Source organism: Lathyrus oleraceus, chromosome 2, assembly GCF_024323335.1.
Source record: "Lathyrus oleraceus cultivar Zhongwan6 chromosome 2, CAAS_Psat_ZW6_1.0, whole genome shotgun sequence".
Classification (NCBI taxonomy): Eukaryota; Viridiplantae; Streptophyta; class Magnoliopsida; order Fabales; family Fabaceae; genus Lathyrus; species Lathyrus oleraceus.
In genome coordinates, this window is record NC_066580.1 from 361,972,047 (window position 1) to 361,990,781 (window position 18,735).

An 18,735-nucleotide genomic window follows, 5' to 3' on the forward strand; every position below is an offset into this window, starting at 1 on the left:
AAGTATTATTTTAATTTTGAAAAATACCAAAAATATTTTAGTTGTTTCTTGACTTCTAATCTTCATTTTGCTTCTGTTTACTAATGTTTGACCTTGATTTCTTCTATCTTTGGTCAATGTATATTGGTTACCTCATTTCATTTCCATTAATGCACTTTATTATTCATCTTCTTCTTCTTTTTCTTTTTCTTTTTTTGATCAATGAGTTAAAGATTGGTGGTTAGCCTTGATGTATGGTAGGTTTAACCTTCCTTGATTCAAATCTAATTCATCTTGATCATAGATCAAGTGAATGGCTTTGCATTAAGGATAGGTTGCTTCCTAATCAAGCAAAGAACCTAAATCAATACAAGATCATTTCTCATCTTCTTTTGGCATGGCAAGTTGTAGGAGCCTGATTCACTAATCAAGATCTCTAACTTGTGTTATTGCCTACATTTTATTGACCGGCCTCAGATAGGTGTGACTACTACATTAGTCCACTTACGATTGCTTAACATAGCGCTAAATTGCCTTATGGCATACTAATACTAACCATTAACCATTAACCATTAACATTTAATTCTTGCACTTTACATTTATGCAATTTACTATTCTTATACATATTATTCATTTACTTTTGCCCTTTGCTCATTTGAGCACATGTTTATTTTAATGCAATTTGCCTTTTGCTCACTTGAGCACATAATTGTGTATATATTATTGTGCTTGGGTTCTTGTGTTGATTGTTGTGGACCAAATGCAAAAATGGACAAAAAGGACTTAGATTCTAGGACATTCCCTATGCAAAATGGAGTAAAAAGGCCTTAATGTTGAAGATGCATTAGAAGGACCAAATCTCTAAACTCATTCTTGTCCATTCTTGATTTGCTTCATGGAACTTTTTGATGTGTGTGCTTTTGTGCTAGGGATTCCTATTTGAGCCAAATTGAAGAACCATTGTCATGTACATCTAAAGTGAGAGATACAAGAGCCATTGGAAGATTCCTAAGGGCTTTGCTTGATTGATTGATTGCTTGAGTATACACTTATTTGCTTGCTTATTCCAAAGGACGGGAGCTACTTGGATCATCAATATGATCTCAAGGGAACTCCATTTGTGGTCTTATTTCTTCTCCTTCATCTTTTGTATGCTTAGGACTTAGCCATTCTTCTTCTTCCCTCTACTCTAACCCAAGCCAAAACTTTTGTGCAAATATTAACACTTGTTTTCAAACATTTGAAACCTAAGAATTATTCTTTTGATTTTCAAACTTTCTTTACATAACACTTATTTTGAATTGAATCTTTAAGTCAACTTTGACCATATTTTGTAAATACTTTTCATTGGTAAATATAACTCATTCAAATGTTTTGTGGTTTCAATGGCCACTTCTTATCAAAAACTTTTCATAACCTTTAGCTATTAGGTTTGAGTTATCCTTGAGGAAGATATAATACTCACCTATATCCTTAGTGATAGACAATGAGTCTTCCATGCTTATTATAGGGTTAACCCCTCACTAGCATGTTGAAGCTATCCTCACATGGTGGATTTGTGGTTTTAGGTTGAGTTTTCTCCCTTGGATAACAAAAGACCTTAAGGCTTTTGGACCAATCAATTCACCAACTTGTTTTGATATTTTTACCCTGAACTACGAGGTTTTGATCCTAATCTTTTTTAAGATGGTACGTAGGAAATGGGTTCATCCGTTCAAACACAAAATTGTAAATAATTTGTACATTCTTCTCTCATCTCCCCAATCATGTTTGCACAAACAAATTTTCACAAAATACCAACCTTACAACAATTGTGAAAAGGGCTCCCTAGGAGTACCTAGGATGTTTTGGGTGTTTAAAACCTTCCCATTGCATAACCAACCCCCTTACCCCGATCTCTGACACTTTTATTAGTTTTTGATTCGATAAAACTTCTCGGTTTTTGTTCGCTTTCTAACCTTTCCTTTGGATAAATAGAAGTGCGGTGGCGACTCGACTTGTATGATTTACTTTTGATTTAGTCAATAAATCTAAAGGTAACGAATACCCCACTACACATTGGAATTGGGTCAAAAGTCACCCTCTTCCTCTCATAGTTGTTGGTGCTGTTGTTGTTATTGCGAGGCTGGTAAGCCTGTTGTTATTGACGAGATTGTTGTTGTGGTTGTTGAGCTTCTCTGAAAGCAGGTGCTATATGAGCCACCTGGTGTTGGTTGACGACGAGTCGTATCTCTTTCCTCCTCACAGAGGGTCTTCTCTTAATATGGGAAGAAACAGCATGAGTCTCCGCTTCCTTCTTCCTGGAAAATCCTCCATACTTCTTTGCCGAATTATCCTCGCAGGACAGACGTCCTTCGTAGACCCCCTCTTCTAGTCTCATCCCCATATTTACCATTTCGGTATAGTCCGAGGGAGCACTAGCAATCATGCGCTCATAATAGAAAGAGCTCAAAGTCTTCAGAAAGATCTTTGTCATCTCCTTCGCCTCCAAGGGTGGCACTATCTGAGCTGCCAATTCTCGCCACCTCTGGGCGTATTCCTTGAAGGTTTCTTTGTCTTTTGGGGATATCGCCCTCAATTGATCTCTGTCCGGAGCCATATCCACATTGTATTTATACTGTTTCACGAAAGCCTCGCCTAGATCATTGAAAGTGCGGATGCTTGCACTCTCTAGCCCCATATACTAACGGAGCGCAACACCTGTCAAGCTATCTTGAAAATAGTGAACCAACAGTTGATCATTATCTGTCTGGGTTGACATCTTGCGGGCATACATCACAAGATGACTAAGTGGACACGTGTTTCCCTTATACTTCTCAAAGTCAGGCACTTTGAATTTGACTGGGATTTTCATGTTGGGCGCTATGCATAGTTCAGTAGCACTCTTTTCAAACAGATCTTTGCCTCTCAGCATCTTCAGTTCCTTGCGCAGCTCAAGGAATTGGTCTTTCATCTCATCCATCTTTTCATAAACATTGGGGCCTTCAGATGGCTCGGAATGATATATGTTGTCTTCAACACGCGGCAAAGTGTGCACAATGGGGGGTGGCACAGACAGGACCGGGCTAGATGCCGGTATAAAAGCAAGAGTGGGATCGAAACCCTCTGGTACAAAATTAGGTGGCATTCCCCAAGGGAACCCAGCAGGCAGATGTGGTGTGAAGTGGGCGGTGGCAATAGGCACTGTTGAGGTAACCACTTCGGAGATGACTGTCCTCGCGGGAGGAGTTGCAGAAGTTGGAAAGGCTTGACTCTGAGCGGAAAGAACTGACTCCATCATGGAAGTCATCCTGGCAATCTCCTCTTTCAGATCTATGTTCTCTTGTTCAAGGTGTTCCATGATCTTCGAATGATTTGCTCGAGTGTTGTACCGGTGTGTCAGCTTGTCTTCAAAATAAATGAAGAGCAAAGAGTTAGACCACTGTATCAAGGGCTCGGAACCAAAACCTACTTATGCATATGTGTAATACCCCAAAATTTACCCTTCATTTTCCTGGAAGCATGGGATTATGTTTTACACTTCATTAGCATCATATTAGGTCATACTCATTGCATACTGCATTAGTGACATGGAAATCAGGTTTTGATCGATCACTCCTTAACAGAAGGAGCCCACACAAAGAAAGATTGAGAATTGGACTTTATTTTCTAAGTATACAAGTCTCAAGGGTCTCAGGGGGGTCCAAGTATCTTATTATGGTCTTTAGTTCATCAGTGAAGGATTCAAAGCTATTAGAGTGTTCATCTGGATTTAATCAGAAATTAGGGTTTCATGGCTACCTGCAACAGGAAATGTTTGGTGGGAAGTAGAGGAGCTCATCCATGTCATGATTAGAGCGGCATCTTGGCCTAGGAAGATTCACAATTATCTCAGAAAGATCCATTTTCAATCAGTGCAATTAGTTCCTCATTTTGCCCTAAAACTAGGGTTTGGTATAAAATCAGTTTATTTCTGATTCCTTGGGTGAAACTCTTTTCCATGGCCCTCCATATGTCCACAAGGGTCTACATACAAAAAATCAGCTCTTTATTTGAGCTAGAAGTGTTTCAATTGATCAATGGAATCGGGAATCAGACAATTTGGGAAAAGTCAACTATGGGGCCAGAAAAATCAACTCCTGACATTTTGAGAGTGGAATCTCAAAATCCATGCCTAGGGGATCCTACATGTGAAATTTTATCATGGTTGGATCATGGATTCATCATTTAATCAGGAATTGGAAAAGTTACTTAATTTGGAAATGGTTGACTTTCCATTTAGGGCAAGTTTTCATGATCGTTGCACTCACTTTAAGCCCATTTTGCATCAAGGTAAAAGCTCCGTTTGAACATTTCTCCAACAAGAAAGTTGTTCTTCTTATTCCAAGCTTTCTAGAGATATAAAATTTTCTCCATTTGGATTAGAATTGAGAAAGTTATGCTTAGTCAAAGTGAGACATTTTTTAGGACACTTAGAAAAATTTCTAAGTCCAAAATCTTCAAAATTTGTCAAGACTTCTTGGCCAGTTTTCTTGCACTTCAAGGCATTATTTGAAAATACTTTCTTCACAACAATTGTACCTTGCCATGTCCTCTTTCACATCCTTTTGGAATCATCTCATTTGAATGCATGGTTTGAGAGATACATTCATTTAAAGTGGGCACCATGACTTGATTTTCTAGGCATATTTTGGGCCTGGCTGGCCAATCAGATTTTCTAAGCATGCTGCACAAACCAGTCACGTTTTTTTACCTCTTTTTGCCATACATTTGACATCCATTCACTTAATTTTGGCTCAAAATAACAATATTTTACACCTCACTTCACACTTTTATTCTTATGGATAAATCACTTATTAAAAAGCCCATGAGAACACCTAATCCACCCTATTTAAGAAGCTGAAACCCTAACCCTGAAGGAGCATTGGAAATAAGGTGGGGATGATGATGTCCTGACCCCACCTTATTTTGTTTAATTTTTCATAATTTTCTTGATTAATTTACTATTTATTTGTTATTTTTTAAGTTGACTTGAATTTTCAGTTGACTTCTTTATGATCGATGTTTGACTTATGGATTGCTTATGGCAATTGAAGAGATCTTTTGATCCTCCCTTGTTCATCTCATATGCCATGTATTAGAGGCCTTTTACCTTGACTTTATTTGGTCCTTATCTCATTTCCTGTTGAAATTATTCAGTGGACCCTTCGTGTGTATATTTTCATCTGTTTTATTCATCTGTTATCTTTTATACTTGTTTCTCTCATTCATGCTTTCTATTGCTTGATTATTTAACATGTTCATACTCCCATGCATTTTTTAAATGCTCCATTATTTGATTCTTTGGTTTGATTATATATTGTTTATTTATCCGATCTGATTGATAATTGTTGCCTACTTGTATGATGTATGAGGCATATATTCTTATCGTTTGTTTGCCATGAACAATCCCCATTCATAATAAAATGTACCCCTCTCTCATAAATGTATAATATTTATTTCTTTATTTCTTTAGTCACCTGTTAATACAAGAATTAAAACGAACATCCGATAACCATTTCAAAATAAGATCAAAACCTCGAACCAACGTCGAGTAATCATTTTCAAAACTTAACAGAACCAGCACTCATTCATCCATCCTCTTGTAAGTCGATTGCCTCAGGCATCGCCATCTACCTTTAAGTCGATTGCCTCCAGCATCACCATCTACCCTTATCCGTAACTCCTCTTCATGCTCCATCTGTCGACTCTTATTCCGTTTAGGTAGCACCCATTAGGTAGAACCCTTTGTATGATAACATAGGTAGAATTCCCCTATTCTTTGCATGTTAAAATTAGGTAGATGTTCCCCTTTGTAAATCCTAACACATAGGTCCATATTGCATGACAACTCTAGAGCAGAGCTTCCCCATTTTTAGACCTTCCGTGCGTCTCCGATCTTGTGGCATGTCAGTCCATTCTATTGCAAAGAGGTAACTTCCTAAGACTCGATTCAGCGAGTTGCGACACCTACTGCTAGGACGTTGAACACACTGCCCACCCTCCTTTGACACAGCTGGTGTCCTCTTTTGTAAGTCCATGTTCAGATGGAAATCCTTAACCCCTAGTTAGTCGAACTACGTTTTGCTCTGATTCTTATTCCAGATGAGATACGTAGGCATAAGACGCGACGTCTTACCGGGCACACTTCTCTTTAACCCATAGGTAACCGAGCTACGAAGACTCTGATTCTCATACTCAGATGAGATACGTAGGCAGTGGATGCGACATCCTTGCGAGTCATTTTCTTTTAACCTTCCTTTTAGTAAATAGTACTTTAGATATACCTACACCCTTTAGACTAGAACAACACTTATGAAAAGGGATCCCTAGGAGTACCTTGGATATTTTGGGTGCTTAAAACCTTCCCATTGCATAACCAACCCCCTTACCCAGATCTCTGACATTTTTACTAGTTTTTGATTCGATAAAACTTTTAGGTTTTTGTTCACTTTCTAACCATTCCTTTGGATAAATAGAAGTGCGATGGCGACTCGACTTGTATGGTTTACCTTGGATTTAGTCAATATCTCTAATGGTAACGAATACCCCGCTACAGAAAAGTGGTGACTCTGCTGGGGACTATCATTTTCCTAGTGGGTTTTTGCCTACTTTTCATATTTGTTGTATTGTATGGTATATTGCTTTGTGACATATTTTTGTGCAATTTGGGATTATTGTATTGTATGTAATGATTGAATTGTTTGAATATTAATTCCTTGTATGCTTGGTGATCTTCATGAGATGAGTTCTATACCCGAACTCGAGTGCACTTAGGATAGGAGAATGGCATAGTCTTGTTGACTTGTGTGGAGTTATTCCTTAGCAAGTTGACTTGCAAGCCCATTCACTTGGTGGAGGTTGTGTTGGGATCAATAATGTCACACGAGTAGTCGTGGTTAGGCATTACTCTTTCCAATATATGCCTTAGAAGACAAGGACCTTAGTTTACCACGCCCATCTTGGCCTATTTTTAGGACGTAGTGCGAAGATCGTTCAAGTGTAAGATTTGATACGATTGTTACGCGATACTACACTCATAAGAGTCTCTCTTGAGAATATTTTTGGAATACGAGTAGTCGTTTATCCGATAATATCCAACAGATGGGATGATGACTATGGGAACCTCTTGTAGAACATGATTGTCAGGTTTAACCATAGTACACTCCCTTTGGGAGGTTCTTAACCAAGACTCCATGCTCGTGACTCGCAATACACCCTTGATTCATGGTTGATCCGTTCTTGTGTATCCTTAATATCAATGGAACTTGGATGTTGATAAGGTGTAAACCATAATCCACCAAAATGGATGATTGATATTAAGGATGACTTGATCCATCCCATGACCTTTGTGTGGTGTGATTTGCTTGATCCTTGAGTGTGATTGTTGCATCCATGCATTCATGCATTCATACACATCCATATCATCAACAATGAGAAAATTTTCAAGGAACTTAAGAGGTTTATTTGCAAATTTTCAGACATGGATAAGCAAAGAAGGAATACGACGAAGTACAATTTCAGACAACCCGACTTGAAAGAGTTAAGGAGTTTGACATCCTATGTATTAGATCCCTTGGAATTCAAGGCTCGTCATGGGAAGCTTTTGTCTATTCTGGCTACTCAAGTGGATGAAGGTCTAATGAGTGTGTTGGTGCAGTTCTATGATCCCTTGTACCGTTGCTTCACTTTTCCGGATTTCCAGCTTTAGCCTACGCTTGAGGAGTATGCCTATCTTGTGGGCATACCTATCCTAGACCAGTTGTCGTTCAGTGGCTTGGAGAGAGTTCCTTTTTCTCAAGAGATTGTGTAGCATCTCAAATTTGCACCTATCATTGTACATACATTTTCATATTAGGTCATAACATAACATGGTCCACTGCATAACATTGCATTGTCCCTTTTGCCTCAAGTGCAAGCCAATCAGGAGAATTAGGTCAAACTGGTCAGGAGATCAGTCAGTCAAGCAAGCAAATGTGTTTTCCAAGGAGACAAGGCCTTAGGGTTGGTCCAACATGTTCACATGACTTGGGGATCCATTTGAAGTGTTTTGGTCGAGGATTGGATGTTCAGAAATCATCAGTCAATGCACAGCTTGCCAGAAACCCTAAAAAGTCAAACTTGGTCAACTGTGGTTGATTTTATGGTTTTGATGGTTGGATTTGGTTTGAGAGAGCTCATTCATGTCCAAATAGTCCTCATATATCATGGCAAACATCATCATGGAAGAATTTGAAGCCGGATCAGAAATTTCCAAAAATAGAAATTGGACCTGTAATTGAAACCTGCCAAAAATGGAAAGTCTTGATCCTCAAACTTACATCATGATACAAGCTTCAAATGAATTTTTGCCCAACATGAAAGTTGAAGATCTTGTTCTCCCATTTCCAAAAAGTCCAAGAACACTCAATTCCCATGTATGGTTGGCAAGTTATGATCAATTCATTTTCAAAAATTCTTGAACTTCAAAAGGCCATATCTCTCAAACCATTTGGCCAAATTTGGTGAGGTTTTTTCCAACAAGTCACATTTGACCTCCTCTTTCCAAAAATGTAATTTTCATGTACCAAAACTTTATGGATCAAAATGGCATTTTTGAACCTACATGGATTATTTTCAAGTGAGGTGAAAAATTGAACTTTCCAAATAATCATTCCCAACCATTTCTACCATCCAAACATGTTCTGAAATGTTATTTGTGACTTGTTGGAAGCCCATTTTCGTGCAGTACACACACCCATCACTAACTTGCTTGAAAATTGGACAAAAGTACATTTTTCACCAACTCCATTCCACCTTTCATGAACTCTAATCAGTACCACAAAACAGGGTATATATTCATCATTTTCCTGCTGAAGGAAACCCTAGCAGCCACTCAAAACCAACAGAAAACTCATCTCTCTAAAAAATCCATTTTTCCCCATCTTGAGAAATCTGCAAAAACTTCAAAAGAACTCGACCTGGACATTGTTGTTTCATCACCCAAGCAACATTGTGAGCTTGTTTTCACCATCTTTCCACTACTGTAAGGAGCTTTTGCCCGACTGTTGTTCCAACACATCATCCATGGCAGAACTCGATTTAAGCATCTTCAAGGGTTGCTGAGCCAAGATTCCTCCTCCATCCATCTTGTAGAAGCATAAGGTGCACCTGTTTCAGCCATTGGAGACCAAACAACAACCGTTTCACAACTTTCTTCAAAAACAAGTAAGAACTCGATCTCTCCATTTCTCAAAACCATGTTATGCATTATGTAGATCTTTCCATGCTGGTTGTATTGTGCTTTGAATCGTGAAAAACCATCGAGAAATGAGAGAGAACGAGGGTTTTGAAGTTTTGTGTTCATGTTTAGATACCTTCGATTTGCGTTCAATTTGTTGTTGTTTGATGAAATAATGTTTGTTTTATTGATGAGTGATGTTGGATATGCACGTTGCCATCATTAATTTTCATTTCTGGGCTTGTTGGATTTTTCTGGAAATTTCGCGCATGAAGATCATGAAGATCTTCATGTTGTTCATGAGACTGCACTTTTCCTGCGGATTCTCTTGCAGCCTTCATGAGCTGGCTGCGAATTTTCCTGCGGATTTCTGGGCTAGGGTTTTCTTTCATGAATCGTTACTGTTGCATTAAGCCTGGCCAATGAAAACATTTCATTTCGTGGCCCAAAACGCGGCCGTTTTGATTAGTGACCCCATAATTTCAAAAATGCCATCCGTGGCACATGGTTTATTGAAAATAAGTTATTTCTTTTCCATTTTAATTTCATTTGATCATCAAATTTTGAAAAATCACATCTCCTTCATTTTAATTCCAAATTTCATGAAATTTTTTGCATAATATTCATCATGAGCTCTACTTTTTTATCATAATTTTTCCAGAATTTTTTGATCATTGGATTTTATTTGGCACATTAGTTTGTGACATGTGCTCATATTTTGTACACTTTGCCAAAACATTTGTGAAATGATGATACTTTATCCAATGGCCCTGAAATTTTTTGTGCTTAAACTAGACACATTCATGGTGATTTTGGTTTAGAGTTTGTGAATTTATCTTATCTGGTTGTTGAGTTATGAATTTTTGAATTAGGGTGTGACAATTTGTGTCATATCATTGATGTGCAACTTGTTGATTTTCTTAGCCATGCCTATTGACCTCCAAATGGATTGAATTTTTGCATGATTGAGCTTGAGTATGTCTAGTTTACATGTGATTTTTCTTGGAATTAATTGTGGCATTTCCTAATTGTTTGAGGTTTTCTCCCCTGTTTGACCAAAATGTTGACTTTGTGTGATACATGTTGCCATTTCATTTGTGAAATTCTCATACTTTATTAGATGGACTTGAAATTTTACATGAGATAACTAGACATCCTAAGCCTTGCCATGGTTTTAGTCCCATTCATTTCTCATATGCTATCACTGATTTATGATTTTTTCAAGTTGATGCATGATTGGTTGACTTCTTTGAGCATGTTCAAAATTGCTTTGACTTTCTGATTTTCATTGACTGCCTTCCACTTGTCCAAATAAGATGAAATTTGACATGCTTACCATGCTATGTGTTAGGATTGATCATGATTTATTTGGTGATTTTTGGAAATGTTCTAGTTTGCTTTTGATGCAAGTCTTGCTGTTGACTCCTATGAGCTTCTGTTTGCTATACCTTGACCTAAATTGTTCATGAAATGATGATGATGATTGATATGAATGTGAACCCAATTGGTTTTGTTTCTTGATTGTTTGAACATGATTTTGGATACTTGTCCTTTGCTGTTTTGACTTTTTCATACCCTTTTGACCCTAGGCTTGCCCTAGTGGTCCTGCTACTCACATTTGAGTTCATGTTTTCAGGTTGACCAACAATTAACCAATGAGACCAATACAAATTGATTGAGTTTGCTCGTTTTATCATGACTAACCTATTTGTTTTGTAGGTTGCTTGGCTCACATGCCTTGAGCCTTGTGCCTTGCACATTCACTTGATTGTGTTGACTGGTTGATATCTGTTTCATTTTGATTTAACTTTGACTTGTATACTAACTGCTGCTTGACTGGTTTCAGGTGCTTTAGTTGCTTATAGTTCCTTGTGAACTTTGCTTTGCTTTGCTTGATAAGCAATTTGCATTGAGGTATACCTTTCTATCTTCATGTAGTCTGGAAGACCTGGTCTGTTACTTGGCCAGGCAACTGTCTGAAGTCCTCCTTAAGAGGCAATGCTTGTGCTTGTTTAATTTGTCCTTGTATAGAGTCAAAGACCTCCTAAGTGAAGAGGCAATTGGCAGAACCCAAGGGATATGCAACCTATCCCCTGCTATTCTATGTGTCATCTGCTTTGCTCACACCACTGTGTTGATGCATTGCAGATACAAAACCCAAGATCTTGTACAATTGTACAGTTGAGTCAGTATCAAATATGTAGAAGGGTTCCCACTTTCTGAACCCACACATTCTTGTCTTAAGCTCTCCCAGGCCAGGGATAAGAGCTGTGAAGTCTCATCTTCACTCACCCTTCATCTGCTTCACCTTGGCTCTCAATGTCAAGGTTAAGAGCAACATCTACCCAGTTCCAGAGGTTTGTTTGTTGAGGTTGATATGACCCCTCGACTAAAACCTAACCCTTGTGTGAGCCTTTGTTTGTATATAGTGTGTGCTACCTGTGCTTGTGTTTGTTTGACTTGCTCCCTGTGCAAGTTAGGTTAGTTTCGACTTGCTTCCTGTGCAAGTTAGGTTTTGCTTGGCTTGCTTCCTGTGCAAGTTAAGTGTGTGTGTGGCTTGCTTCCTGTGCAAGTCATGATTAGGATAGGCTTGCTTCCTGTGCCAGTTAGTTAGAAACCTTAACTTAGGGATGATTTTGCATGATAACATCTAGGCTCGAGTCGTAGTCTCCCTAGTTGTGTCTCCCTCTGTTATTTGGTTAGGCTAGTCCTTTTTCCCTCTGTAGGGGAACTACGTCGCCCTGATCCTCATACCAGATGAGGTACGTAGGCAGGAGATGAGCTGATCTCTCCGGGCGCCTGTGTCTTTGTTTTGTCTTGTTGTGTGCTTGGAAGCTGATGTAAGTCCATCGAGTGGCATTTGGGTTCCAGTGTGGGTTTGTTGGTTCGGATGCTGATGTAAGTCCAGTGATTGGCATTCAGGCTCCACGTTTGCCTCTTTGTGTGTGTTTTTGGTTCGGATGCTGATGTAAGTCCAGTGATTGGCATTCGGGCTCCACGTTTGCCTTTGCCTTTGTTTGTTTGTGTGCGTGTCAGCCGAGCTACGAATGCTCTGATTCTTCTCTCGTCCGAGAAGATACGTATGCATAGGATGCGATATCCTAGCGAGCATGTGTCGTTTTCCCAGTCCGAACTACTTCGACTCTGATGTCTATGCCTGATAGACTAAGTAGGCCCAGGATGCGACATCCTGCCGAGTCAGTTTCAGTCAGTTTCTTTTGTCTCTTTCAGCCAGTGTGTGTGTGTTTGAGCAGTGTTTCAGCAACCATTTATCCTTCCTTTTGTGCGTGGATCCCGTAGAGTACTACGGATGCGTAGGGGTGCTAATACCTTCCCTTCGCATAACCGACTCCCGAACCCATTCTCTTTGGTCGCGAGACCACGTCTTTTCCAGGTTTACTCTGAGCGTTTCCTTTCCCTCTTTTGGGATAAATAACGCACGGTGGCGGCTCTGTTGTTCTTCGTTTCCCGCCGGTTTTTCGCGTAATGCGACAGCTGGCGACTCTGCTGGGGAAAATAGAGAAGTTGACCTATGCTGGTCCATCTTCCCTAAGCGAGTCTCTCCTAGCGCTCTCTAGGTTAGGGTTTTGGTTGCTGTTTGCTGTTATTTATTGCATTCATTTATTTATTGTTTGCATTTATGTTTGCATTAATGTTTGCATTCATATTCATCTGTTCATTTGGCTGGCTGGTTGTCTGTTTCTCTCTGTTAGGGTGGGAGTTACATGAGGTAAAAGGCCCAATACCCAGGCCATGAGTGAAATCTAGGATACTTAGGAATAGAGTGATTCATGGGAAGCGGGTGGTATTGCGCCACTTAGCGGAACATTGATATCACGAGCAGTTCAGACCCTGGTGGGATATTATCGTTACATACTTCGGGTGTGCATATGATGATGTTCTGCGAAAGGTTATTTATGCTGCGTTTCTCTCGACCTTACCCTGGCCTAGATGACACCCGTGAGTGGGGAGGGAATGATCATTATTACAGGTACAGTTAGTGACTTGTTGGTGACTTGTTGGTGACTTGTGATCCTGTTGGTGACTATTGGTTCAGAAGTTTGGGGTCTCAGATGACTTTGGGTTTCAGATGAATTTGTGGTTCCGAGTTCAAGCCGAAGCTTTGATCCTGTGTTCTGAGAGACACAGCCAACCAGTCGTGTCTGCATCATTTGCATCATAGCATATTTATTTTTCAAAAGAAACGCAATAAAAAAAAGATACAAAAAAAAAAGAAAAAAAGAAGAAAAGAAAAAAAACTAATCCCTGCATGCATATCATTTCTCAGGTACATTCCAGAGCTTGTTCACTGATAGAGATGGCAACAGTCCCAGAGTTGAAGCGGAAGACTTGTTCCTACAGCTTTCACCGTGAACCTTTGACGTCTCTGATTGAGTTGAGCAACCTTATGACCAGTGGTAACCAGAAGGGGTTTGTTGACCAGTATGGAGATATTCTGACACTGTTGAAGATGGTAGTCGATCCGGTGCCGTTGCAGACTCTTCTACAGTTCTACGACCCAGAGCTTCATTGTTTCACCTTTCAAGATTATCAGTTAGCGCCTACTCTTGAGGAGTACTCTATTCTGCTGAGTGTCTCGGTCCGGTATCAGGTTCCTTTCTTGGATGTGCCCAAGGAGGTTGATTTCAGAGTTGTTGCCAGAGCTCTCCATTTGGGTATCAAGGAAGTCAGTGATAGTTGGAAGTCCAGTGGGGATGTTGTAGGATTGCCTTTGAAGTTTCTGTTGAGGGTAGCTAGAGAAGAAGCAGAGAAGGGAAGATGGGAAGCCTTTCATGCTCAGTTGGCCGTCATGATCTATGGGATCGTCCTGTTTCCGAGTATGCCCAATTTTATTGACTATGCTGCAGTCAGTATTTTCATTGGAGGAAATCCAGTTCCTACTCTGTTAGCTGACACTTACTATGCTATTCACAGTAGGCATGGTAAGGGTGGGGCTATCAGGTGTTGTCTCCCGCTTTTGCTCAGATGGTTCTTGTCTCTTCTGCCAGTCAATGGACCTTTTGTGGATGCTCAGAGCACGCATAAGTGGACTCAGAGGGTTATGTCTCTTACTTCCTATGATATCGGATGGCAATCTTACCGGATGGATGTGCGTAACGTCATTATGAGCTGTGGAGGATTCCGTAATGTGCCACTCGTAGGGACTAGGGGTTGCATCAATTACAACCCGGTTCTCTCTCTTCGCCAGTTGGGGTTTGTGATGAAGGGAAGACCACTTGAGGCTGAGGTAGCAGAAAGTGTGTATTTTGAGAAGCAGAGTGACCCGGCTAGATTGGAGCAGATAGGAAGAGCTTGGAAGTCTATTGGTATGAAGGATGGATCTGTCTTAGGGAAGAAGTTTGTCGTTGCTATGCCCGATTACACTGATTGGGTCAAGGAGAGAGTAGAAACTTTGCTGTTACCCTACGATAGGATGGAGCCGTTGCAGGAGCAACCACCTTTGATCCTTGCTGAGAGTGTGCCTGCGGAGCACTACAAGCAAGCCCTGATGGAGAATCGCCGTTTGAGAGGGAAGGAGCAAGATACCCAGATAGAGCTGTACAAAGCCAAAGCTGATAGGTTGAATTTGGCTCATCAACTCAGAGGAGTGCGAGAAGAAGATGCTAGCAGACTGAGAAACAAGAAGAGATCCTACGAGGAGATGGAGAGCATGTTAGATGCAGAACACCGGGAGTGCTTGAGGCTGCAGAGAGTTGAAGCCAGCTATCAGAAGAAGATCAGAGACTTGGAGAAGCAACTCAGAGATAAAGACATCCAGTTGAAGAAGGAAGTAGACTTGAGACAGGCATCAGAGCACCACCTTGGAGGAGAAGTGGTAGAGCTTAGACGACAACTGAAGGAGAAGATCACTCTTTTGCCAGAATGTTCAGAATGTGACCTGTTGATAGACCAGTGTCGGTACTTGAAGACTCTCATTCCGAGAGGCCGTTTGTCTTAGCTTGTATCTTTGATGTGTATGTTGAGAATCACCTCCAGGCTTGTTGGATGGGATTCATTGTTGTACTCCGATTGTTTGGATTTTCTTTGTCGACTTTGTTGTATGATCCTGTTACTCATATAGATGAGGTTGTTGGTTTCACCTTGTACTCATCACTCTTGTGTATGTTGTTTCTGTGCTTCTGTGTTGTTCTTGCTGCAGGTTGCCATCTTTTGAGGATGACTCAGGCTCTTTGAATGCCTGAGGAATGAACATATCATGTGCATCATACGCATCATTAGCACCATACTCATATCATTTTGCATAACAGGTGTTCTTGGTCGTGACTTCTCACTCTTGGTTCCTGTTCAGGCAGGATAGCTGATCAACGTCCGCACCGCTACTCAACAAGACTGAATCAACAGAGAGGTATGGATCAAGTTCAAGCAGAGTTGGTTGAGATGAAGGCTAACATGGCCCAGTTTATGAATATGATGCAAGGGGTTGCACAAGGTCAAGAAGAACTTCGAGCCATGGTTCAGAGACAAGAGGCTGCGATTCCACCGGTCAACCATGCTCCGCCAGAGGGAGGCCCGGTCAATGATAATAATGTTGCTGCTGCTGTACCCATCAACAACTATGATGTAGGTGATGAGTTGGGGGGTATTCGAATCAACGGTCAACCTATTGTTCCAGATGCCGCTAATGCCAGAGCAGTCCGTGCCCCGGCCCGTAATCCTGCTCCGATTGTTGACAGACAAGAGGATATGTTCACTCTGCTCAGTGAAGACGAAGACGTTCTGGGAAGGGTTGATGAGAGGGATCGTAAAGTTGATGCCCTTGCTGAGAAGATCCGGGCTATGGAATGTCAAAATTCTCTCGGTTTTGATGTTACCAATATGGGGTTGGTGGAAGGTTTGAGAATCCCTTACAAGTTCAAAGCACCGTCCTTCGATAAATACAACGGTACTTCTTGCCCTCGCACCCATGTGCAGGCTTATTATAGAAAAATCTTTGCGTATACCGATGATGAAAAGATGTGGATGTATTTTTTCCAAGATAGTCTATCTGGGGCTTCTTTGGACTGGTACATGGAATTGAAGAGAGATTCTATCCGATGCTGGAGGGATCTGGGCGAGGCCTTCTTGAGGCAATATAAACATAACATGGACATGGCGCCTAGCCGGACTCAGCTGCAGAGTCTATGTCAGAAATCCGGAGAGAGCTTCAAGGAGTACGCCCAGAGGTGGCGTGAACTGGCTGCTAGAGTTCAACCCCCTATGCTGGAGAGGGAGTTGACAGATATGTTTATCGACACTCTTCAGGGTGTGTTTATGGACCGGATGGGGAGCTGCCCATTCGGTAGTTTTTCTGATGTTGTCATTTGTGGAGAGAGGACTGAGAGCTTGATTAAAACTGGGAAGATCCAAGATGCTGGTTCCTCTTCTTCTAAGAAGCCATTTGCTGGGGCACCTCGTCGAAGAGAGGGTGAAACTAATGCTGTTCAACACCGCAGAGATCAGAACAGAAGTGAATACCGTCAAGCTGCTGCAGTGACCATTCCGGCACCTCAACCTCGTCAACAACAACAACAAAGAGTTCAACAACCGCAACAACAACAACAACAGCAACGTCCGTATCAGCCCAGACAAAGGATGCCTGATCGACGTTTTGATTCACTACCCATGTCGTACGCCGAACTGCTGCCCGAACTACTCAGGTTGGGGATGGTTGAGTTGCGTACAATGGCTCCGCCTACAGTATTGCCTCCTGGTTACGACGCCAACGTCCGTTGTGACTTTCACTCTGGGGCACCAGGGCATCATACTGAGAAGTGTCGGGCTCTCCAGCACAAGGTCCAAGATTTGATCGATGCCAAGGCGATCAACTTCGCTCCAGTGCCTAACGTCGTAAACAACCCTATGCCTTAGCATGGTGGGCATAGAGTGAACAATATTGAGGGGAAAGAAGCTGAAGATCTGGTTGTTAATGTTGATGATGTTCAGACTTCTCTGCTAGTTGTGAAGGGCCGTCTGCTGAATGGGGGTGTCTACTCGGGCTGTGATGAGGGTTGTTTGGACTGTGCAGAATCTGAGAATGGTTGCGACCAATTAAGGGCCGGTATCCAGGGCATGATGGATGAGGGTTGTTTGCAATTCAGTAGGGCTGTAAAAGATCGTGGAACAGTATCAACTATTACCATTTACTTTAAACCGTCTGAAGGACGTGGACAAAGGGTCGTTAGTGCACCTGCAGCAAATGGTACCCCAGTTACCATTTCTGTGCCTGTAACCATCAGTGCTCCAACTACTATCGCTGCGTCTGGAAGAAGGGCTGTTGAGAGTAGTAGAGTCGTGCCGTGGAAGTATGATAATGCTTACCGCAGTAACAGAAGGGCTGAAAGTCAGACGAGACCAGTGAATCAAGCTCCAGTGACAATTGGTTTACCGAATAGAGTTCCTGCAACTGTTGGTCCGGCTGTGGATAATGTAGGGGGTCCAGGAGGTTTTACCAGAAGCGGTCGTCTGTTCGCACCGCAGCCTTTGAGGGACAATAATGCTGAGGCTCTCGCCAAAGCAAAGGGTAAGCAAGCTGTGGTTGAGGAAGAGCCTGTCCAGAAGGAAGCGCCCGAGGGGTCATTTGAGAAGGATGTGGAGGAGTTTATGAAGATAATCAAGAAGAGTGACTACAAGATTGTAGATCAGTTGAATCAAACTCCGTCCAAGATTTCTATACTTTCACTGTTGTTGTGCTCTGAGGCACACCGTAATGCCTTGCTGAAGATGTTGAATCTGGCTTACGTGCCTCAGGAGATTTCTGTCAATCAACTGGAGGGTGTGATGGCCAATGTGAGCACCAGGCATGGTGTAGGATTCACCAACCTGGACTTACTGCCTGAAGGGCGTAACCATAACAAAGCCTTGCACATCACCATGGAGTGCAAGGGGGCAGTGTTGTCTCACGTATTGGTAGACACCGGGTCGTCGCTGAATGTGCTGCCTAAGCAGATTCTGAAGAAGATTGATGTGGAAGGGTTTGTGCTTACTCCCAGTGACCTGACCGTTCGTGCTTTCGACGGCTCCAAACGTTCTGTGTGTGGGGAAGTTACCTTGCCTGTGAAGATAGGTCCTGAGGTATTCGATATCATCTTCTATGTTATGGACATCCAGCCAGCCTATAGTTGTTTATTGGGGCGTCCATGGATTCATGCAGCAGGGGCAGTCTCGTCGACTCTCCATCAAAAGCTCAAGTATGTCTGGAACGGTCAGATTGTGACCGTGTGCGGTGAAGAAGAGATTCTGGTGAGTCACCTATCCTCGTTCAAATATGTTGAGGTGGATGGCGAGATCCACGAAACCTTATGTCAGGCGTTTGAGACTGTGGCTCTTGAGAAAGTGGCGTACGCTGAGCAGAGGAAGCCAGGTGCTTCAATTGCTTCTTACAAGCAGGCTAAGGAGGTTGTTGATTCTGGCAAAGCTGAAGGCTGGGGCAAGATGGTGTACTTGCCTGTCAAAGAAGACAAATTTGGCGTGGGTTACGAGCCTCTCCAAGCAGAGCAGAATGGTCAAGCGGGTCCGAG